The sequence below is a fragment of the Aptenodytes patagonicus genome, unplaced genomic scaffold (assembly GCF_965638725.1).
Source record: "Aptenodytes patagonicus unplaced genomic scaffold, bAptPat1.pri.cur scaffold_135, whole genome shotgun sequence".
NCBI classification, from domain to species: domain Eukaryota; kingdom Metazoa; phylum Chordata; class Aves; order Sphenisciformes; family Spheniscidae; genus Aptenodytes; species Aptenodytes patagonicus.
In genome coordinates this window covers 172,563-197,553 of record NW_027472077.1, presented here as the reverse complement: position 1 = coordinate 197,553, position 24,991 = coordinate 172,563, and positions in this window count along the sequence as shown.

Sequence of the window (24,991 nt, the reverse complement as noted above, 5' to 3'; positions counted from 1 at the left end):
CTCCAGAGGTAACAAAAGGCAGTCACGGGGAGGGGCCTGGTGTCACTTCCCTTGACTGACTGGTGTCACAACCACTCCTGGAACTGGGTCGAGAGAAGGTTCCAGAAGTCCAGGACGGGGCCAATAACTAGGGGCACGTGCGAGCCTCTGGGGGCGCTCTCTACACCGAAGACCCCCGTTGGCAGGTCCAACGCTGGATCCAGGACTGGTGATCTCCCTACATCTCTCCCTCTCTAGCTCTCTCTCCCCTCTTCTAGCTCTCTCCCTCTCTCTCTTTGTCTTTTCTCTTAAAGCTGCTAAGTAACCGAAGGCCTACCTCAACTTCTCATACAGCCGCATAGCTTAGGTGGACATAATTGTAAGAGGGCCAACGTTTACAAAATGTTTGTCCCATTAAAGTTGATGTTTATGTACAGACCTTGAGTGCTATCTGACCTTAATCCACACCGAGGGGATTTGCGAATCTTAGTCACTCTCCCCTTCTCGGGGGTGGGACATGACAGCTGTCCAAAGCGCCTGAGTAGGTCATAGGGCAGGAATATGCCACTATCTTCTCCAGCAGCTTGCGATGTGACTGATGGCTCATGAGGTGATAGGACGGAAGCACGGACGTGATTTCTTAAAGTTCCTGGAAGGGCACGTGTTGGCTGCGTAGCCCCTAGGTGCGGAGCAGGAGAGCGGCATGTGCAGCTGCTTGTGATGTCCCATGCGCCTGAGGAGGTGACAGGGCGGAAGCGGGCCCCGCTGGGTTGTGCGGGTGCTTGCGAGGTCACCTGATGGCAAGTAGGTGATAGGGCAGGAGGAGGCCCCTGGCTTGCGCAGCTGCTTGTGCTGTCAGGGGTAGCTCTGTAGCTGTTAGGGCAGGAGCAAGGCGCTGGCCTGTGCAGGTGTTTGTGATGTCACTTGTACATGAGTAGGTGCTAGGGCAGGAGCAGGCCCCTGGCTTGTGCAGGTGCATGTGATGTCACTGGTGATTCGTTGGGTGTTAGGGCGGAAGCAGGCCCCTGGCCTGCGACGGGGCTTTTGAGGTAACTGTTGTCCGAGTATCTGATTGCGTCTGAAAGGAGAGCTGGCTTGCGCAGGTGCTTGTGACGCGCTATGTGTTTGAGTGCTCAGAGGGCGGGATGAAGCTCCTGGCTTCTTCAGGTGCATGGGATGTCCCAGGTGGATGAGTGGGTGATAGGGTGGAAGGAGGCCGTGGGGGTCTTCATGTGCTTCGGATGTCACACGTACCCGAGTAGGTGATAGGGCAGGAGAAGGACCTGGCTTGTGCAGGGGCTTGTGGTGTCAGTGGTGGCTTGTAGCTCTTGGGGCAGGAGCGTGCCGCCGTGTTCTGCAGCTTCTGGTGATGGCAGAGGTGGCTGAGTAGGTGCTGGGGCAGAAGCAGGCAGCTGGCTTCTGCAGCTGCTTCTGTTGTCACTGATGACTGCGTAGCTGACAGAGCAGGAGTATGCAGCTGGCTTGCGCAGGTGCTTGTGATGACGTAGGTGGCTGAGTAGCTGTGAAGGCAGGAGCATGCAGCTGGCTTCCGCAGGTGCTTGTGATGTCATACGTGCTGGTGTAGGTGATAGGTTAGAAGGAGGCACTTGGCTTGGTCCTGGGCCTGCGAGGTCACATGTGGCTGAGTGGGTGATAGGGCGGGAGCATGCGCCCGGCTTGTGCAGCTGCTTGTGATGTCACTGTTGGCTCTGTGGCTCTTGGGGCAGGAGCAGGTGGCCGGCTCGTGCAGGTGCTTGTGACGTCACTTGATCCCAAGTAGGGTCTCGGGCCAGAGGTGGCCCCTGGTGTGTGCACCTCCTTGCGATGACCCTGGTGGCACCGTAGCTCCTAGGGTCGGAGCATGCAGCTGGCTTGTGCAGGCGCTTCTGGTGTCCCATGTAGCTGCGTAGGTGAGAGGGCTAGAGCAGGAGCGTTCCTTGTGCGGCTCATTGTGATGTCCCAGGTGCCTGCGGAGTTGATAGAGCAGGAGGAGGCAGCTGGCTTGTACATCTCCTTGTGATGTCACTGGTGGCCAAGGAGCTGATTGGGCACGAAGGGACGCCTGGCCGGTGAAGGTGCTTATGTTGTCACTGTTGGCTGAGGAGCTGACAGGGCAGGAGGAAGCAGCTGGCTTGTGCACCTGCTTGTGATGTCGCTGGGGGCTCTGTAGCACTTAGGGCAGGAGCGCGCAGCTGGCTTGTGTACGTGTTTATGATGTTGTAAGGGACGAGGCCCAGGTGACTGTACTGTGAGCCCAGGCAATGCCCTGAGAGGAGGCTCCAGAAGTAGCAAAGGCAGTCACGGGGAGGGGCCTGGTGTCAGTTCCCTTGACTGACTGGTGTCTCAGCCACTCCTGGAACTGGGGCGAGAGAAGGTTCCAGAAGTCCAGGGACTGGGGCCAATAACTAGGGGCACGTGCAAGCCTCTGGGGCGCTCTCTACACCGAAGACCCCCCCTTGCCAGATCTAGCGCTGGATCCAGGACTGGTGATCTCCCTCTCTCTCCCCCCCCTCTCTCTCTCCCCCTCCCCCCTCCCCCCCCCCCTTTTCTCTTAAAGCTGCTAAGTAACACAAGGCCTACCTCAGCTCCTCATAAAGCCTAAGCGCATAACTTAGGTGGATACAATTATGAGAGAGTCAACGTTTACAGAATGTTTGTTCCATTAAAGTTGATGTTTATGTACGGACCTTGAGTGTTATGTCACTTTAATCCACACCGAGGGGATTTGCGAATGTTAGTCACTCTCCCCTTCTCGGAGGTGGGACGTGACTTACAAATTGTTGTCACGGACAGGATCCCCTCAGTGTTGGAAGGTCCTAAGGGATACTGACTCTTCACCCGGTGAGTGCGGGCGGGGAGAGCCGGGAAGTGACCTCTCAGCGATAAGCTGGGAGAGGTTTGAGCAGTGGCAAGCCATGGCTGCCCGGGAAATGCCGGTGCTTGACTGCTCCCCTGTTATTGAAAAGTTGAAGGAATATAGGGCGTGCCCTTCCCCACCAGGGATGGCATGGGCCCATATCAGTTGGCACGACCCGAAAGCTGTAGCAGATAAAATTACAACCCTTATGAAGGAACAAAAGGCGCGACCAGGAAAAGGGAAAGCCACGGTGTGTGCTGTGTTGGGAGCAGCACTAGTGGCAGGCCAGAAGGAGAGGCACCTGGTTAAACAAACTAATGATGAAATGGTTAAATCTTTGCAGGAACAAATAAAAACACTGCAGAGCCAACTAACCGCCGAACGTAATACCACTCAGCGACTCCACACGGCTCTGTCAGATGCGTTGTACCGAGAAAGAATTTTACGGTCCGAATTAGAGGAAGGGGGGCAAGAATCTCTGGATCGGACAGATCTTAATTCTGTTCTGGATAGTGTGCCGGTATTTATGAGCTTGGCACAGTTGGCCAAAAATCAGGGCCTAAGACTCTTGTACTCAACGAAGGAGCTAGAAATTGACCGAGAAATGTTTTACCCCGAGAATGAGGAAGTGGTGATGAGGCCAGTGATTAAGACAGAGACCGCCGATAATGGCCAAGGTGCGGGAGCCCCGCAAATTACTGTCTGGACGGTGCCGTACTCGGCAGCCGAAATGTCGAAAATCCAGGAAAAATATACCAGGTTAGCTCAAGAAACCGAGACAGAATATGTATGGAGAGTATCACTGACCGGTGGTGATCGAGTTCTGCTGTCGGAAGAGGAGGCCCAGGGGTACTGGGGGCCGGGGGTTTTCCTAACTACTGATGACCCAAGAGAGCCGTGGTCGTTAACTCAACGAACTGCTTATTGGGCAGGGGGTCTAGACCCCTTGGAAAGGGGAGATCCAGTATGCATCGAAACCCCAACTCTAAACCATTTGATCGAGAGTTTGCAGAAGGCTGCTTGTCTTCAGTTAATGCATGATAGGCGTTTAGTCCCTCAACAACCTTCCCCGATGCTATTAATTGCTAACCCTGATAGAATGACTCCCCTGATTCGGGGTCTGCCTGATTCTTTGAAACTATATGCAGTAGAACTACAAGACCGTTTGCGGGACGCGTTAGCCCCACGAGGAGGGAGACGGGCCCGAGGAGGAGGGCCCATGACTTGGGGAGAAGTAGCCCAAGAGTTAACAAAGTATGGTAGGAGGATGGGGATCACTGGGGGAGCTACAAAATCAAAAACTGCTGTGCGAAGAGTGGAGCGGCAGGACAATCGCCCGCCCCGGCGGGCCTCAGGGGCAAAGAGAAACCTGTTGTGGGCTGAGGGAATCGAAAAGGGGATTCCCCGGGATTTAATGGACGGTATGCCTACTATGGCCTTAGAAAAGCTCATTCGAGCGTGGAAAGACAAAAGGAAGGTGCCCCCCAAAATTGAACAGCCCGCTCGAGAGACTATGAGGACAGAACCCCGATATGACGACATGACGGAAATTGCCTCCAAGGCACCTACCGCCCCTGAAAAGGATTTGATGGATCTTGGGACGGGAAACTGGATGCGCCGTCCCCAGTAAGTGAGCCGGGGGATGGCCAGTGGGTCCATTTAAGAAGGCTCACGGAAAATAGTAAGGGAGATAATACTGTGAGAGGTTTGAAGTCGTGGTTCAGCTGTTTACCCAAACCCCAATCGATCCAATCGGATAACGGAAGCCACTTTACTGCCGGGGTGGTTCAAGAGTGGGCACGAGGCGAAAGGATCCAGTGGATCTGTCACACCCCATACTACCCCCAGGCGAATGGCATGGCTGAATGCACCAATGGGCTCTTGCAGCAGGCCCTGAAACCTCACGAACCTGGGTGGGCACAGCGGGTGTCAGATGCGGGATATAAAGTTAATAGCCGCTGGGGAATTAATGGGTGCCCATGACCTACTGCGTTTCGTCCCAAGCCTCCGTCCATACTCCCCGGGAAAAAGGAGGCTAAGGACCCTGCGAACCCGCTCCATTATCCGGGACAACCTGTTCTGGTGGACCTACCAACGGTGGTAGCGGTGCCTCTAACCTTAAAAAAACCCGCTCAATCTTTACACTTGGGTGGCCACCGACGCACATGGGAAGGATCACCGAATCCATACCCGACGGATTGTCCCATCCTATTAATCATTGTTCGTCTTTATGGATATATTTTGCAGGTTGTCAGAAGCCCACCGTGGGACTTGTGTTTTTGGTGTTGAGTGGGTCATTCTTTGCATTGTTTGTCTGATTTTATTAAGCCTGTTTTGTTTCTTTACTAGAGAAAGGTGTGGGGGGGAAAGTTTATATCCTTACTTTGTGGATGTATAATCTTGTCTCGGTCAACCGGGAATTTGGATAGCCAACCCAACTTGGCATGGGAGCTGATTACTGGTTTTAGCTGAATCTGGAATCGAAGAGACCAAGGTCTTTGTGTGGACCTCCCCACGTCCGCGTCAGCGGGCTTCAAATTTGCCATTATTTGGCTAAATTTCTCACAAATTCTAAATGCGAAGGTAGAAATGTTAAACCAAAAGTGCATTCGAAATACACACAGGAAGGGAAAATGTTTGTGGGGAGCTGACTCACCCCCATTCCAAGAGTATAGCGGGACAACTTGGTACGGACCCTCTCCAGTGGCCTGTCTATTTCCGGTTAACGTGACCTGGAGAGACCTATGCAATGCTACCTGTTGGAAGCAACAGCTCTGTCAGGGGACTACAAATGCTGCCCTCGCAGCCCAAAAGAATTGGACATGGTGTCCCCGGGAAGCGAAGATCCCTTGCAATCTTGTGCTGAATTGGACGTGGTGTCCCCGGGAAGTGGAGATCCCCTGTAATCTAGTACGTTGGTGGGATCCCCCCACTTCACGGTGAACCCCTACGCCACGAATATAATGTCCCGTTCTCCCCAGGTTGGCGTATTCAAATTCCTAACAAATGGGGTGGCTATACCCACCGTGATTGTTCTCGTTATGAATGTGCTTGGTCCCTTAAACATTTTTTGTCCAATCCAGATAATATAATTGACGCACAGGAAATAAATCCCCTACCCCATGAGAATACTATTCTAATGAGTTGTTCACGAATGATTAGTTGTGAATCGTTATCGTGGGACCCAATAGAAACATGGTATGTCCCAGAGTTGCGAACCTTTATTCGGGATATGTGTACTTGTTGGGGTTTTCCGGTACCGGGGTTTAAACCTGGAGATCCCATGTGTTATGGAAACATTGTCAATCGAGAAACCGCGTTACAATGCGGAGTTACGCTTACCCACAAAACAAAGTGGAATTTTGCGTGGGAAGGGGAAACCAAACTAACCGAACCCTATGACCCATCAACATGCTCCACTGCTAAATATCCAGCCCCCCAGGGTGCCTTCTGGGCGTGTTCAGGTGGGAAGACGTACTCACACCTGCATGTGCACGAAATGGCGGGTCTACGCTGTACCGTTGGGATTCCATCAATGTGCCCCTCCAGAACATTTGACTTTATTGACCCCAGATATAACCGGAGGAAATGGGATGTTCAAACACCTCAGGCTGCACCCGAGTGGGTAAGAGGGGTCCGAGCACCCGATTATTATACCCGGGCAAGGAAAGCGGCCCTTGCATTCGAGGCCCATTTGGCCCCAGGTGTGCTTCTACAAAGGCACCAGTTTGTATTGGAAAAGTTGACCTGGCAGGTACATATTTTGAGTAATTGGACTGCACGTGCTTTTGGAGAACTGAATTTGCAGGTTCAACAGGTGTTGAAGATGGCCTTGCAGAACCGTCTAGCCCTGGACATGCTATTAGTCAAAGAACAAGGTGTATGTGGAGTGCTGAACCATACAGCTGGAGAATGCTGCGTTACCATACACAATGCCACGACCACGATCGAGGAAGCACGTCAGAGGATGCAGGAAATCACAGACGAGATGGGAGGCTTGTTCCAGTCAATGTTATCGAATGAATGGAAGGTGGATTGGAACCCTGCCTCGTGGATTTCAACTTTGCTCAAAAAACTTGGACTTGCGGGATGGTGGGATTGCATAGTGGAAGCTTTAGTGATACTTTTGTTAATATTAATCGGTCTAGCTATCGGCTTTGCCATAATAAGGTGCCTGATTAGCCGCTTACTCGCTTCTCTCTCTCCTTCTATACGGTATGTTCAGATCACCACTGTTGAAGAGGACCTTGGAGTGTTTGAGCCACGGGGTGGTGTAAGGGACGAGGCGCCGGTGACTGTACTGTGAGCCCAGACAGTGCCCCAGGAGAAGGCTCCAGAGGTAACAAAAGGCAGTCACGGGGAGGGGCCTGGTGTCACTTCCCTTGACTGACTGGTGTCACAACCACTCCTGGAACTGGGTCGAGAGAAGGTTCCAGAAGTCCAGGGACGGGGCCAATAACTAGGGGCACGTGCGAGCCTCTGGGGGCGCTCTCTACACCGAAGACCCCCGTTGGCAGGTCCAACGCTGGATCCAGGACTGGTGATCTCCCTACATCTCTCCCTCTCTAGCTCTCTCTCCCCTCTTCTAGCTCTCTCCCTCTCTCTCTTTGTCTTTTCTCTTAAAGCTGCTAAGTAACCGAAGGCCTACCTCAACTTCTCATACAGCCGCATAGCTTAGGTGGACATAATTGTAAGAGGGCCAACGTTTACAAAATGTTTGTCCCATTAAAGTTGATGTTTATGTACAGACCTTGAGTGCTATCTGACCTTAATCCACACCGAGGGGATTTGCGAATCTTAGTCACTCTCCCCTTCTCGGGGGTGGGACATGACAGCTGTCCAAAGCGCCTGAGTAGGTCATAGGGCAGGAATATGCCACTATCTTCTCCAGCAGCTTGCGATGTGACTGATGGCTCATGAGGTGATAGGACGGAAGCACGGACGTGATTTCTTAAAGTTCCTGGAAGGGCACGTGTTGGCTGCGTAGCCCCTAGGTGCGGAGCAGGAGAGCGGCATGTGCAGCTGCTTGTGATGTCCCATGCGCCTGAGGAGGTGACAGGGCGGAAGCGGGCCCCGCTGGGTTGTGCGGGTGCTTGCGAGGTCACCTGATGGCAAGTAGGTGATAGGGCAGGAGGAGGCCCCTGGCTTGCGCAGCTGCTTGTGCTGTCAGGGGTAGCTCTGTAGCTGTTAGGGCAGGAGCAAGGCGCTGGCCTGTGCAGGTGTTTGTGATGTCACTTGTACATGAGTAGGTGCTAGGGCAGGAGCAGGCCCCTGGCTTGTGCAGGTGCATGTGATGTCACTGGTGATTCGTTGGGTGTTAGGGCGGAAGCAGGCCCCTGGCCTGCGACGGGGCTTTTGAGGTAACTGTTGTCCGAGTATCTGATTGCGTCTGAAAGGAGAGCTGGCTTGCGCAGGTGCTTGTGACGCGCTATGTGTTTGAGTGCTCAGAGGGCGGGATGAAGCTCCTGGCTTCTTCAGGTGCATGGGATGTCCCAGGTGGATGAGTGGGTGATAGGGTGGAAGGAGGCCGTGGGGGTCTTCATGTGCTTCGGATGTCACACGTACCCGAGTAGGTGATAGGGCAGGAGAAGGACCTGGCTTGTGCAGGGGCTTGTGATGTCAGTGGTGGCTTGTAGCTCTTGGGGCAGGAGCGTGCCGCCGTGTTCTGCAGCTTCTGGTGATGGCAGAGGTGGCTGAGTAGGTGCTGGGGCAGAAGCAGGCAGCTGGCTTCTGCAGCTGCTTCTGTTGTCACTGATGACTGCGTAGCTGACAGAGCAGGAGTATGCAGCTGGCTTGCGCAGGTGCTTGTGATGACGTAGGTGGCTGAGTAGCTGTGAAGGCAGGAGCATGCAGCTGGCTTCCGCAGGTGCTTGTGATGTCATACGTGCTGGTGTAGGTGATAGGTTAGAAGGAGGCACTTGGCTTGGTCCTGGGCCTGCGAGGTCACATGTGGCTGAGTGGGTGATAGGGCGGGAGCATGCGCCCGGCTTGTGCAGCTGCTTGTGATGTCACTGTTGGCTCTGTGGCTCTTGGGGCAGGAGCAGGTGGCCGGCTCATGCAGGTGCTTGTGACGTCACTTGATCCCAAGTAGGGTCTCGGGCCAGAGGTGGCCCCTGGTGTGTGCACCTCCTTGCGATGACCCTGGTGGCACCGTAGCTCCTAGGGTCGGAGCATGCAGCTGGCTTGTGCAGGCGCTTCTGGTGTCCCATGTAGCTGCGTAGGTGAGAGGGCTAGAGCAGGAGCGTTCCTTGTGCGGCTCATTGTGATGTCCCAGGTGCCTGCGGAGTTGATAGAGCAGGAGGAGGCAGCTGGCTTGTACATCTCCTTGTGATGTCACTGGTGGCCAAGGAGCTGATTGGGCACGAAGGGACGCCTGGCCGGTGAAGGTGCTTATGTTGTCACTGTTGGCTGAGGAGCTGACAGGGCAGGAGGAAGCAGCTGGCTTGTGCACCTGCTTGTGATGTCGCTGGGGGCTCTGTAGCACTTAGGGCAGGAGCGCGCAGCTGGCTTGTGTACGTGTTTATGATGTTGTAAGGGACGAGGCCCAGGTGACTGTACTGTGAGCCCAGGCAATGCCCTGAGAGGAGGCTCCAGAAGTAGCAAAGGCAGTCACGGGGAGGGGCCTGGTGTCAGTTCCCTTGACTGACTGGTGTCTCAGCCACTCCTGGAACTGGGGCGAGAGAAGGTTCCAGAAGTCCAGGGACTGGGGCCAATAACTAGGGGCACGTGCAAGCCTCTGGGGCGCTCTCTACACCGAAGACCCCCCCTTGCCAGATCTAGCGCTGGATCCAGGACTGGTGATCTCCCTCTCTCTCCCCCCCCCTCTCTCTCTCCCCCTCCCCCCTCCCCCCCCCCCCTTTTCTCTTAAAGCTGCTAAGTAACACAAGGCCTACCTCAGCTCCTCATAAAGCCTAAGCGCATAACTTAGGTGGATACAATTATGAGAGAGTCAACGTTTACAGAATGTTTGTTCCATTAAAGTTGATGTTTATGTACGGACCTTGAGTGTTATGTCACTTTAATCCACACCGAGGGGATTTGCGAATGTTAGTCACTCTCCCCTTCTCGGAGGTGGGACGTGACTTACAAATTGTTGTCACGGACAGGATCCCCTCAGTGTTGGAAGGTCCTAAGGGATACTGACTCTTCACCCGGTGAGTGCGGGCGGGGAGAGCCGGGAAGTGACCTCTCAGCGATAAGCTGGGAGAGGTTTGAGCAGTGGCAAGCCATGGCTGCCCGGGAAATGCCGGTGCTTGACTGCTCCCCTGTTATTGAAAAGTTGAAGGAATATAGGGCGTGCCCTTCCCCACCAGGGATGGCATGGGCCCATATCAGTTGGCACGACCCGAAAGCTGTAGCAGATAAAATTACAACCCTTATGAAGGAACAAAAGGCGCGACCAGGAAAAGGGAAAGCCACGGTGTGTGCTGTGTTGGGAGCAGCACTAGTGGCAGGCCAGAAGGAGAGGCACCTGGTTAAACAAACTAATGATGAAATGGTTAAATCTTTGCAGGAACAAATAAAAACACTGCAGAGCCAACTAACCGCCGAACGTAATACCACTCAGCGACTCCACACGGCTCTGTCAGATGCGTTGTACCGAGAAAGAATTTTACGGTCCGAATTAGAGGAAGGGGGGCAAGAATCTCTGGATCGGACAGATCTTAATTCTGTTCTGGATAGTGTGCCGGTATTTATGAGCTTGGCACAGTTGGCCAAAAATCAGGGCCTAAGACCCTTGTACTCAACGAAGGAGCTAGAAATTGACCGAGAAATGTTTTACCCCGAGAATGAGGAAGTGGTGATGAGGCCAGTGATTAAGACAGAGACCGCCGATAATGGCCAAGGTGCGGGAGCCCCGCAAATTACTGTCTGGACGGTGCCGTACTCGGCAGCCGAAATGTCGAAAATCCAGGAAAAATATACCAGGTTAGCTCAAGAAACCGAGACAGAATATGTATGGAGAGTATCACTGACCGGTGGTGATCGAGTTCTGCTGTCGGAAGAGGAGGCCCAGGGGTACTGGGGGCCGGGGGTTTTCCTAACTACTGATGACCCAAGAGAGCCGTGGTCGTTAACTCAACGAACTGCTTATTGGGCAGGGGGTCTAGACCCCTTGGAAAGGGGAGATCCAGTATGCATCGAAACCCCAACTCTAAACCATTTGATCGAGAGTTTGCAGAAGGCTGCTTGTCTTCAGTTAATGCATGATAGGCGTTTAGTCCCTCAACAACCTTCCCCGATGCTATTAATTGCTAACCCTGATAGAATGACTCCCCTGATTCGGGGTCTGCCTGATTCTTTGAAACTATATGCAGTAGAACTACAAGACCGTTTGCGGGACGCGTTAGCCCCACGAGGAGGGAGACGGGCCCGAGGAGGAGGGCCCATGACTTGGGGAGAAGTAGCCCAAGAGTTAACAAAGTATGGTAGGAGGATGGGGATCACTGGGGGAGCTACAAAATCAAAAACTGCTGTGCGAAGAGTGGAGCGGCAGGACAATCGCCCGCCCCGGCGGGCCTCAGGGGCAAAGAGAAACCTGTTGTGGGCTGAGGGAATCGAAAAGGGGATTCCCCGGGATTTAATGGACGGTATGCCTACTATGGCCTTAGAAAAGCTCATTCGAGCGTGGAAAGACAAAAGGAAGGTGCCCCCCAAAATTGAACAGCCCGCTCGAGAGACTATGAGGACAGAACCCCGATATGACGACATGACGGAAATTGCCTCCAAGGCACCTACCGCCCCTGAAAAGGATTTGATGGATCTTGGGACGGGAAACTGGATGCGCCGTCCCCAGTAAGTGAGCCGGGGGATGGCCAGTGGGTCCATTTAAGAAGGCTCACGGAAAATAGTAAGGGAGATAATACTGTGAGAGGTTTGAAGTCGTGGTTCAGCTGTTTACCCAAACCCCAATCGATCCAATCGGATAACGGAAGCCACTTTACTGCCGGGGTGGTTCAAGAGTGGGCACGAGGCGAAAGGATCCAGTGGATCTGTCACACCCCATACTACCCCCAGGCGAATGGCATGGCTGAATGCACCAATGGGCTCTTGCAGCAGGCCCTGAAACCTCACGAACCTGGGTGGGCACAGCGGGTGTCAGATGCGGGATATAAAGTTAATAGCCGCTGGGGAATTAATGGGTGCCCATGACCTACTGCGTTTCGTCCCAAGCCTCCGTCCATACTCCCCGGGAAAAAGGAGGCTAAGGACCCTGCGAACCCGCTCCATTATCCGGGACAACCTGTTCTGGTGGACCTACCAACGGTGGTAGCGGTGCCTCTAACCTTAAAAAAACCCGCTCAATCTTTACACTTGGGTGGCCACCGACGCACATGGGAAGGATCACCGAATCCATACCCGACGGATTGTCCCATCCTATTAATCATTGTTCGTCTTTATGGATATATTTTGCAGGTTGTCAGAAGCCCACCGTGGGACTTGTGTTTTTGGTGTTGAGTGGGTCATTCTTTGCATTGTTTGTCTGATTTTATTAAGCCTGTTTTGTTTCTTTACTAGAGAAAGGTGTGGGGGGGAAAGTTTATATCCTTACTTTGTGGATGTATAATCTTGTCTCGGTCAACCGGGAATTTGGATAGCCAACCCAACTTGGCATGGGAGCTGATTACTGGTTTTAGCTGAATCTGGAATCGAAGAGACCAAGGTCTTTGTGTGGACCTCCCCACGTCCGCGTCAGCGGGCTTCAAATTTGCCATTATTTGGCTAAATTTCTCACAAATTCTAAATGCGAAGGTAGAAATGTTAAACCAAAAGTGCATTCGAAATACACACAGGAAGGGAAAATGTTTGTGGGGAGCTGACTCACCCCCATTCCAAGAGTATAGCGGGACAACTTGGTACGGACCCTCTCCAGTGGCCTGTCTATTTCCGGTTAACGTGACCTGGAGAGACCTATGCAATGCTACCTGTTGGAAGCAACAGCTCTGTCAGGGGACTACAAATGCTGCCCTCGCAGCCCAAAAGAATTGGACATGGTGTCCCCGGGAAGCGAAGATCCCTTGCAATCTTGTGCTGAATTGGACGTGGTGTCCCCGGGAAGTGGAGATCCCCTGTAATCTAGTACGTTGGTGGGATCCCCCCACTTCACGGTGAACCCCTACGCCACGAATATAATGTCCCGTTCTCCCCAGGTTGGCGTATTCAAATTCCTAACAAATGGGGTGGCTATACCCACCGTGATTGTTCTCGTTATGAATGTGCTTGGTCCCTTAAACATTTTTTGTCCAATCCAGATAATATAATTGACGCACAGGAAATAAATCCCCTACCCCATGAGAATACTATTCTAATGAGTTGTTCACGAATGATTAGTTGTGAATCGTTATCGTGGGACCCAATAGAAACATGGTATGTCCCAGAGTTGCGAACCTTTATTCGGGATATGTGTACTTGTTGGGGTTTTCCGGTACCGGGGTTTAAACCTGGAGATCCCATGTGTTATGGAAACATTGTCAATCGAGAAACCGCGTTACAATGCGGAGTTACGCTTACCCACAAAACAAAGTGGAATTTTGCGTGGGAAGGGGAAACCAAACTAACCGAACCCTATGACCCATCAACATGCTCCACTGCTAAATATCCAGCCCCCCAGGGTGCCTTCTGGGCGTGTTCAGGTGGGAAGACGTACTCACACCTGCATGTGCACGAAATGGCGGGTCTACGCTGTACCGTTGGGATTCCATCAATGTGCCCCTCCAGAACATTTGACTTTATTGACCCCAAATATAACCGGAGGAAATGGGATGTTCAAACACCTCAGGCTGCACCCGAGTGGGTAAGAGGGGTCCGAGCACCCGATTATTATACCCGGGCAAGGAAAGCGGCCCTTGCATTCGAGGCCCATTTGGCCCCAGGTGTGCTTCTACAAAGGCACCAGTTTGTATTGGAAAAGTTGACCTGGCAGGTACATATTTTGAGTAATTGGACTGCACGTGCTTTTGGAGAACTGAATTTGCAGGTTCAACAGGTGTTGAAGATGGCCTTGCAGAACCGTCTAGCCCTGGACATGCTATTAGTCAAAGAACAAGGTGTATGTGGAGTGCTGAACCATACAGCTGGAGAATGCTGCGTTACCATACACAATGCCACGACCACGATCGAGGAAGCACGTCAGAGGATGCAGGAAATCACAGACGAGATGGGAGGCTTGTTCCAGTCAATGTTATCGAATGAATGGAAGGTGGATTGGAACCCTGCCTCGTGGATTTCAACTTTGCTCAAAAAACTTGGACTTGCGGGATGGTGGGATTGCATAGTGGAAGCTTTAGTGATACTTTTGTTAATATTAATCGGTCTAGCTATCGGCTTTGCCATAATAAGGTGCCTGATTAGCCGCTTACTCGCTTCTCTCTCTCCTTCTATACGGTATGTTCAGATCACCACTGTTGAAGAGGACCTTGGAGTGTTTGAGCCACGGGGTGGTGTAAGGGACGAGGCGCCGGTGACTGTACTGTGAGCCCAGACAGTGCCCCAGGAGAAGGCTCCAGAGGTAACAAAAGGCAGTCACGGGGAGGGGCCTGGTGTCACTTCCCTTGACTGACTGGTGTCACAACCACTCCTGGAACTGGGTCGAGAGAAGGTTCCAGAAGTCCAGGGACGGGGCCAATAACTAGGGGCACGTGCGAGCCTCTGGGGGCGCTCTCTACACCGAAGACCCCCGTTGGCAGGTCCAACGCTGGATCCAGGACTGGTGATCTCCCTACATCTCTCCCTCTCTAGCTCTCTCTCCCCTCTTCTAGCTCTCTCCCTCTCTCTCTTTGTCTTTTCTCTTAAAGCTGCTAAGTAACCGAAGGCCTACCTCAACTTCTCATACAGCCGCATAGCTTAGGTGGACATAATTGTAAGAGGGCCAACGTTTACAAAATGTTTGTCCCATTAAAGTTGATGTTTATGTACAGACCTTGAGTGCTATCTGACCTTAATCCACACCGAGGGGATTTGCGAATCTTAGTCACTCTCCCCTTCTCGGGGGTGGGACATGACAGCTGTCCAAAGCGCCTGAGTAGGTCATAGGGCAGGAATATGCCACTATCTTCTCCAGCAGCTTGCGATGTGACTGATGGCTCATGAGGTGATAGGACGGAAGCACGGACGTGATTTCTTAAAGTTCCTGGAAGGGCACGTGTTGGCTGCGTAGCCCCTAGGTGCGGAGCAGGAGAGCGGCATGTGCAGCTGCTTGTGATGTCCCATGCGCCTGAGGAGGTGACAGGGCGGAAGCGGGCCCCGCTGGGTTGTGCGGGTGCTTGCGAGGTCACCTGATGGCAAGTAGGTGATAGGGCAGGAGGAGGCCCCTGGCTTGCGCAGCTGCTTGTGCTGTCAGGGGTAGCTCTGTAGCTGTTAGGGCAGGAGCAAGGCGCTGGCCTGTGCAGGTGTTTGTGATGTCACTTGTACATGAGTAGGTGCTAGGGCAGGAGCAGGCCCCTGGCTTGTGCAGGTGCATGTGATGTCACTGGTGATTCGTTGGGTGTTAGGGCGGAAGCAGGCCCCTGGCCTGCGACGGGGCTTTTGAGGTAACTGTTGTCCGAGTATCTGATTGCGTCTGAAAGGAGAGCTGGCTTGCGCAGGTGCTTGTGACGCGCTATGTGTTTGAGTGCTCAGAGGGCGGGATGAAGCTCCTGGCTTCTTCAGGTGCATGGGATGTCCCAGGTGGATGAGTGGGTGATAGGGTGGAAGGAGGCCGTGGGGGTCTTCATGTGCTTCGGATGTCACACGTACCCGAGTAGGTGATAGGGCAGGAGAAGGACCTGGCTTGTGCAGGGGCTTGTGATGTCAGTGGTGGCTTGTAGCTCTTGGGGCAGGAGCGTGCCGCCGTGTTCTGCAGCTTCTGGTGATGGCAGAGGTGGCTGAGTAGGTGCTGGGGCAGAAGCAGGCAGCTGGCTTCTGCAGCTGCTTCTGTTGTCACTGATGACTGCGTAGCTGACAGAGCAGGAGTATGCAGCTGGCTTGCGCAGGTGCTTGTGATGACATAGGTGGCTGAGTAGCTGTGAAGGCAGGAGCATGCAGCTGGCTTCCGCAGGTGCTTGTGATGTCATACGTGCTGGTGTAGGTGATAGGTTAGAAGGAGGCACTTGGCTTGGTCCTGGGCCTGCGAGGTCACATGTGGCTGAGTGGGTGATAGGGCGGGAGCATGCGCCCGGCTTGTGCAGCTGCTTGTGATGTCACTGTTGGCTCTGTGGCTCTTGGGGCAGGAGCAGGTGGCCGGCTCGTGCAGGTGCTTGTGACGTCACTTGATCCCAAGTAGGGTCTCGGGCCAGAGGTGGCCCCTGGTGTGTGCACCTCCTTGCGATGACCCTGGTGGCACCGTAGCTCCTAGGGTCGGAGCATGCAGCTGGCTTGTGCAGGCGCTTCTGGTGTCCCATGTAGCTGCGTAGGTGAGAGGGCTAGAGCAGGAGCGTTCCTTGTGCGGCTCATTGTGATGTCCCAGGTGCCTGCGGAGTTGATAGAGCAGGAGGAGGCAGCTGGCTTGTACATCTCCTTGTGATGTCACTGGTGGCCAAGGAGCTGATTGGGCACGAAGGGACGCCTGGCCGGTGAAGGTGCTTATGTTGTCACTGTTGGCTGAGGAGCTGACAGGGCAGGAGGAAGCAGCTGGCTTGTGCACCTGCTTGTGATGTCGCTGGGGGCTCTGTAGCACTTAGGGCAGGAGCGCGCAGCTGGCTTGTGTACGTGTTTATGATGTTGTAAGGGACGAGGCCCAGGTGACTGTACTGTGAGCCCAGGCAATGCCCTGAGAGGAGGCTCCAGAAGTAGCAAAGGCAGTCACGGGGAGGGGCCTGGTGTCAGTTCCCTTGACTGACTGGTGTCTCAGCCACTCCTGGAACTGGGGCGAGAGAAGGTTCCAGAAGTCCAGGGACTGGGGCCAATAACTAGGGGCACGTGCAAGCCTCTGGGGCGCTCTCTACACCGAAGACCCCCCCTTGCCAGATCTAGCGCTGGATCCAGGACTGGTGATCTCCCTCTCTCTCCCCCCCCCTCTCTCTCTCCCCCTCCCCCCTCCCCCCCCCCCTTTTCTCTTAAAGCTGCTAAGTAACACAAGGCCTACCTCAGCTCCTCATAAAGCCTAAGCGCATAACTTAGGTGGATACAATTATGAGAGAGTCAACGTTTACAGAATGTTTGTTCCATTAAAGTTGATGTTTATGTACGGACCTTGAGTGTTATGTCACTTTAATCCACACCGAGGGGATTTGCGAATGTTAGTCACTCTCCCCTTCTCGGAGGTGGGACGTGACTTACAAATTGTTGTCACGGACAGGATCCCCTCAGTGTTGGAAGGTCCTAAGGGATACTGACTCTTCACCCGGTGAGTGCGGGCGGGGAGAGCCGGGAAGTGACCTCTCAGCGATAAGCTGGGAGAGGTTTGAGCAGTGGCAAGCCATGGCTGCCCGGGAAATGCCGGTGCTTGACTGCTCCCCTGTTATTGAAAAGTTGAAGGAATATAGGGCGTGCCCTTCCCCACCAGGGATGGCATGGGCCCATATCAGTTGGCACGACCCGAAAGCTGTAGCAGATAAAATTACAACCCTTATGAAGGAACAAAAGGCGCGACCAGGAAAAGGGAAAGCCACGGTGTGTGCTGTGTTGGGAGCAGCACTAGTGGCAGGCCAGAAGGAGAGGCACCTGGTTAAACAAACTAATGATGAAATGGTTAAATCTTTGCAGGAACAAATAAAAACACTGCAGAGCCAACTAACCGCCGAACGTAATACCACTCAGCGACTCCACACGGCTCTGTCAGATGCGTTGTACCGAGAAAGAATTTTACGGTCCGAATTAGAGGAAGGGGGGCAAGAATCTCTGGATCGGACAGATCTTAATTCTGTTCTGGATAGTGTGCCGGTATTTATGAGCTTGGCACAGTTGGCCAAAAATCAGGGCCTAAGACCCTTGTACTCAACGAAGGAGCTAGAAATTGACCGAGAAATGTTTTACCCCGAGAATGAGGAAGTGGTGATGAGGCCAGTGATTAAGACAGAGACCGCCGATAATGGCCAAGGTGCGGGAGCCCCGCAAATTACTGTCTGGACGGTGCCGTACTCGGCAGCCGAAATGTCGAAAATCCAGGAAAAATATACCAGGTTAGCTCAAGAAACCGAGACAGAATATGTATGGAGAGTATCACTGACCGGTGGTGATCGAGTTCTGCTGTCGGAAGAGGAGGCCCAGGGGTACTGGGGGCCGGGGGTTTTCCTAACTACTGATGACCCAAGAGAGCCGTGGTCGTTAACTCAACGAACTGCTTATTGGGCAGGGGGTCTAGACCCCTTGGAAAGGGGAGATCCAGTATGCATCGAAACCCCAACTCTAAACCATTTGATCGAGAGTTTGCAGAAGGCTGCTTGTCTTCAGTTAATGCATGATAGGCGTTTAGTCCCTCAACAACCTTCCCCGATGCTATTAATTGCTAACCCTGATAGAATGACTCCCCTGATTCGGGGTCTGCCTGATTCTTTGAAACTATATGCAGTAGAACTACAAGACCGTTTGCGGGACGCGTTAGCCCCACGAGGAGGGAGACGGGCCCGAGGAGGAGGGCCCATGACTTGGGGAGAAGTAGCCCAAGAGTTAACAAAGTATGGTAGGAGGATGGGGATCACTGGGGGAGCTACAAAATCAAAAACTGCTGTGCGAAGAGTGGAGCGGCAGGACAATCGCCCGCCCCGGCGGGCCTCAGGGGCAAAGAGAAACCTGTTGTGGGCTGAGGGAATCGAAAAGGGGATTCCCCGGGATTTAATGGACGGTATGCCTACTATGGCCTTAGAAAAGCTCATTCGAGCGTGGAAAGACAAAAGGAAGGTGCCCCCCAAAATTGAACAGCCCGCTCGAGAGACTATGAGGACAGAACCCCGATATGACGACATGACGGAAATTGCCTCCAAGGCACCTACCGCCCCTGAAAAGGATTTGATGGATCTTGGGACGGGAAACTGGATGCGCCGTCCCCAGTAAGTGAGCCGGGGGATGGCCAGTGGGTCCATTTAAGAAGGCTCACGGAAAATAGTAAGGGAGATAATACTGTGAGAGGTTTGAAGTCGTGGTTCAGCTGTTTACCCAAACCCCAATCGATCCAATCGGATAACGGAAGCCACTTTACTGCCGGGGTGGTTCAAGAGTGGGCACGAGGCGAAAGGATCCAGTGGATCTGTCACACCCCATACTACCCCCAGGCGAATGGCATGGCTGAATGCACCAATGGGCTCTTGCAGCAGGCCCTGAAACCTCACGAACCTGGGTGGGCACAGCGGGTGTCAGATGCGGGATATAAAGTTAATAGCCGCTGGGGAATTAATGGGTGCCCATGACCTACTGCGTTTCGTCCCAAGCCTCCGTCCATACTCCCCGGGAAAAAGGAGGCTAAGGACCCTGCGAACCCGCTCCATTATCCGGGACAACCTGTTCTGGTGGACCTACCAACGGTGGTAGCGGTGCCTCTAACCTTAAAAAAACCCGCTCAATCTTTACACTTGGGTGGCCACCGACGCACATGGGAAGGATCACCGAATCCATACCCGACGGATTGTCCCATCCTATTAATCATTGTTCGTCTTTATGGATATATTTTGCAGGTTGTCAGAAGCCCACCGTGGGACTTGTGTTTTTGGTGTTGAGTGGGTCATTCTTTGCATTGTTTGTCTGATTTTATTAAGCCTGTTTTGTTTCTTTACTAGAGAAAGGTGTGGGGGGGAAAGTTTATATCCTTACTTTGTGGATGTATAATCTTGTCTCGGTCAACCGGGAATTTGGATAGCCAACCCAACTTGGCATGGGAGCTGATTACTGGTTTTAGCTGAATCTGGAATCGAAGAGACCAAGGTCTTTGTGTGGACCTCCCCACGTCCGCGTCAGCGGGCTTCAAATTTGCCATTATTTGGCTAAATTTCTCACAAATTCTAAATGCGAAGGTAGAAATGTTAAACCAAAAGTGCATTCGAAATACACACAGGAAGGGAAAATGTTTGTGGGGAGCTGACTCACCCCCATTCCAAGAGTATAGCGGGACAACTTGGTACGGACCCTCTCCAGTGGCCTGTCTATTTCCGGTTAACGCGACCTGGAGAGACCTATGCAATGCTACCTGTTGGAAGCAACAGCTCTGTCAGGGGACTACAAATGCTGCCCTCGCAGCCCAAAAGAATTGGACATGGTGTCCCCGGGAAGCGAAGATCCCTTGCAATCTTGTGCTGAATTGGACGTGGTGTCCCCGGGAAGTGGAGATCCCCTGTAATCTAGTACGTTGGTGGGATCCCCCCACTTCACGGTGAACCCCTACGCCACGAATATAATGTCCCGTTCTCCCCAGGTTGGCGTATTCAAATTCCTAACAAATGGGGTGGCTATACCCACCGTGATTGTTCTCGTTATGAATGTGCTTGGTCCCTTAAACATTTTTTGTCCAATCCAGATAATATAATTGACGCACAGGAAATAAATCCCCTACCCCATGAGAATACTATTCTAATGAGTTGTTCACGAATGATTAGTTGTGAATCGTTATCGTGGGACCCAATAGAAACATGGTATGTCCCAGAGTTGCGAACCTTTATTCGGGATATGTGTACTTGTTGGGGTTTTCCGGTACCGGGGTTTAAACCTGGAGATCCCATGTGTTACGGAAACATTGTCAATCGAGAAACCGCGTTAAAATGCGGAGTTACGCTTACCCACAAAACAAAGTGGAATTTTGCGTGGGAAGGGGAAACCAAACTAACCGAACCCTATGACCCATCAACATGCTCCACTGCTAAATATCCAGCCCCCCAGGGTGCCTTCTGGGCGTGTTCAGGTGGGAAGACGTACTCACACCTGCATGTGCACGAAATGGCGGGTCTACGCTGTACCGTTGGGATTCCATCAATGTGCCCCTCCAGAACATTTGACTTTATTGACCCCAGATATAACCGGAGGAAATGGGATGTTCAAACACCTCAGGCTGCACCCGAGTGGGTAAGAGGGGTCCGAGCACCCGATTATTATACCCGGGCAAGGAAAGCGGCCCTTGCATTCGAGGCCCATTTGGCCCCAGGTGTGCTTCTACAAAGGCACCAGTTTGTATTGGAAAAGTTGACCTGGCAGGTACATATTTTGAGTAATTGGACTGCACGTGCTTTTGGAGAACTGAATTTGCAGGTTCAACAGGTGTTGAAGATGGCCTTGCAGAACCGTCTAGCCCTGGACATGCTATTAGTCAAAGAACAAGGTGTATGTGGAGTGCTGAACCATACAGCTGGAGAATGCTGCGTTACCATACACAATGCCACGACCACGATCGAGGAAGCACGTCAGAGGATGCAGGAAATCACAGACGAGATGGGAGGCTTGTTCCAGTCAATGTTATCGAATGAATGGAAGGTGGATTGGAACCCTGCCTCGTGGATTTCAACTTTGCTCAAAAAACTTGGACTTGCGGGATGGTGGGATTGCATAGTGGAAGCTTTAGTGATACTTTTGTTAATATTAATCGGTCTAGCTATCGGCTTTGCCATAATAAGGTGCCTGATTAGCCGCTTACTCGCTTCTCTCTCTCCTTCTATACGGTATGTTCAGATCACCACTGTTGAAGAGGACCTTGGAGTGTTTGAGCCACGGGGTGGTGTAAGGGACGAGGCGCCGGTGACTGTACTGTGAGCCCAGACAGTGCCCCAGGAGAAGGCTCCAGAGGTAACAAAAGGCAGTCACGGGGAGGGGCCTGGTGTCACTTCCCTTGACTGACTGGTGTCACAACCACTCCTGGAACTGGGTCGAGAGAAGGTTCCAGAAGTCCAGGGACGGGGCCAATAACTAGGGGCACGTGCGAGCCTCTGGGGGCGCTCTCTACACCGAAGACCCCCGTTGGCAGGTCCAACGCTGGATCCAGGACTGGTGATCTCCCTACATCTCTCCCTCTCTAGCTCTCTCTCCCCTCTTCTAGCTCTCTCCCTCTCTCTCTTTGTCTTTTCTCTTAAAGCTGCTAAGTAACCGAAGGCCTACCTCAACTTCTCATACAGCCGCATAGCTTAGGTGGACATAATTGTAAGAGGGCCAACGTTTACAAAATGTTTGTCCCATTAAAGTTGATGTTTATGTACAGACCTTGAGTGCTATCTGACCTTAATCCACACCGAGGGGATTTGCGAATCTTAGTCACTCTCCCCTTCTCGGGGGTGGGACATGACAGCTGTCCAAAGCGCCTGAGTAGGTCACAGGGCAGGAATATGCCACTATCTTCTCCAGCAGTTTGCGATGTGACTGATGGCTCATGAGGTGATAGGACGGAAGCACGGACGTGATTTCTTAAAGTTCCTGGAAGGGCACGTGTTGGCTGCGTAGCCCCTAGGTGCGGAGCAGGAGAGCGGCATGTGCAGCTGCTTGTGATGTCCCATGCGCCTGAGGAGGTGACAGGGCGGAAGCGGGCCCCGCTGGGTTGTGCGGGTGCTTGCGAGGTCACCTGATGGCAAGTAGGTGATAGGGCAGGAGGAGGCCCCTGGCTTGCGCAGCTGCTTGTGCTGTCAGGGGTAGCTCTGTAGCTGTTAGGGCAGGAGCAAGGCGCTGGCCTGTGCAGGTGTTTGTGATGTCACTTGTACATGAGTAGGTGCTAGGGCAGGAGCAGGCCCCTGGCTTGTGCAGGTGCATGTGATGTCACTGGTGATTCGTTGGGTGTTAGGGCGGAAGCAGGCCCCTGGCCTGCGACGGGGCTTTTGAGGTAACTGTTGTCCGAGTATCTGATTGCGTCTGAAAGGAGAGCTGGCTTGCGCAGGTGCTTGTGACGCGCTATGTGTTTGAGTGCTCAGAGGGCGGGATGAAGCTCCTGGCTTCTTCAGGTGCATGGGATGTCCCAGGTGGATGAGTGGGTGATAGGGTGGAAGGAGGCCGTGGGGGTCTTCATGTGCTTCGGATGTCACACGTACCCGAGTAGGTGATAGGGCAGGAGAAGGACCTGGCTTGTGCAGGGGCTTGTGATGTCAGTGGTGGCTTGTAGCTCTTGGGGCAGGAGCGTGCCGCCGTGTTCTGCAGCTTCTGGTGATGGCAGAGGTGGCTGAGTAGGTGCTGGGGCAGAAGCAGGCAGCTGGCTTCTGCAGCTGCTTCTGTTGTCACTGATGACTGCGTAGCTGACAGAGCAGGAGTATGCAGCTGGCTTGCGCAGGTGCTTGTGATGACGTAGGTGGCTGAGTAGCTGTGAAGGCAGGAGCATGCAGCTGGCTTCCGCAGGTGCTTGTGATGTCATACGTGCTGGTGTAGGTGATAGGTTAGAAGGAGGCACTTGGCTTGGTCCTGGGCCTGCGAGGTCACATGTGGCTGAGTGGGTGATAGGGCGGGAGCATGCGCCCGGCTTGTGCAGCTGCTTGTGATGTCACTGTTGGCTCTGTGGCTCTTGGGGCAGGAGCAGGTGGCCGGCTCGTGCAGGTGCTTGTGACGTCACTTGATCCCAAGTAGGGTCTCGGGCCAGAGGTGGCCCCTGGTGTGTGCACCTCCTTGCGATGACCCTGGTGGCACCGTAGCTCCTAGGGTCGGAGCATGCAGCTGGCTTGTGCAGGCGCTTCTGGTGTCCCATGTAGCTGCGTAGGTGAGAGGGCTAGAGCAGGAGCGTTCCTTGTGCGGCTCATTGTGATGTCCCAGGTGCCTGCGGAGTTGATAGAGCAGGAGGAGGCAGCTGGCTTGTACATCTCCTTGTGATGTCACTGGTGGCCAAGGAGCTGATTGGGCACGAAGGGACGCCTGGCCGGTGAAGGTGCTTATGTTGTCACTGTTGGCTGAGGAGCTGACAGGGCAGGAGGAAGCAGCTGGCTTGTGCACCTGCTTGTGATGTCGCTGGGGGCTCTGTAGCACTTAGGGCAGGAGCGCGCAGCTGGCTTGTGTACGTGTTTATGATGTTGTAAGGGACGAGGCCCAGGTGACTGTACTGTGAGCCCAGGCAATGCCCTGAGAGGAGGCTCCAGAAGTAGCAAAGGCAGTCACGGGGAGGGGCCTGGTGTCAGTTCCCTTGACTGACTGGTGTCTCAGCCACTCCTGGAACTGGGGCGAGAGAAGGTTCCAGAAGTCCAGGGACTGGGGCCAATAACTAGGGGCACGTGCAAGCCTCTGGGGCGCTCTCTACACCGAAGACCCCCCCTTGCCAGATCTAGCGCTGGATCCAGGACTGGTGATCTCCCTCTCTCTCCCCCCCCCTCTCTCTCTCCCCCTCCCCCCTCCCCCCCCCCCTTTTCTCTTAAAGCTGCTAAGTAACACAAGGCCTACCTCAGCTCCTCATAAAGCCTAAGCGCATAACTTAGGTGGATACAATTATGAGAGAGTCAACGTTTACAGAATGTTTGTTCCATTAAAGTTGATGTTTATGTACGGACCTTGAGTGTTATGTCACTTTAATCCACACCGAGGGGATTTGCGAATGTTAGTCACTCTCCCCTTCTCGGAGGTGGGACGTGACTTACAAATTGTTGTCACGGACAGGATCCCCTCAGTGTTGGAAGGTCCTAAGGGATACTGACTCTTCACCCGGTGAGTGCGGGCGGGGAGAGCCGGGAAGTGACCTCTCAGCGATAAGCTGGGAGAGGTTTGAGCAGTGGCAAGCCATGGCTGCCCGGGAAATGCCGGTGCTTGACTGCTCCCCTGTTATTGAAAAGTTGAAGGAATATAGGGCGTGCCCTTCCCCACCAGGGATGGCATGGGCCCATATCAGTTGGCACGACCCGAAAGCTGTAGCAGATAAAATTACAACCCTTATGAAGGAACAAAAGGCGCGACCAGGAAAAGGGAAAGCCACGGTGTGTGCTGTGTTGGGAGCAGCACTAGTGGCAGGCCAGAAGGAGAGGCACCTGGTTAAACAAACTAATGATGAAATGGTTAAATCTTTGCAGGAACAAATAAAAACACTGCAGAGCCAACTAACCGCCGAACGTAATACCACTCAGCGACTCCACACGGCTCTGTCAGATGCGTTGTACCGAGAAAGAATTTTACGGTCCGAATTAGAGGAAGGGGGGCAAGAATCTCTGGATCGGACAGATCTTAATTCTGTTCTGGATAGTGTGCCGGTATTTATGAGCTTGGCACAGTTGGCCAAAAATCAGGGCCTAAGACCCTTGTACTCAACGAAGGAGCTAGAAATTGACCGAGAAATGTTTTACCCCGAGAATGAGGAAGTGGTGATGAGGCCAGTGA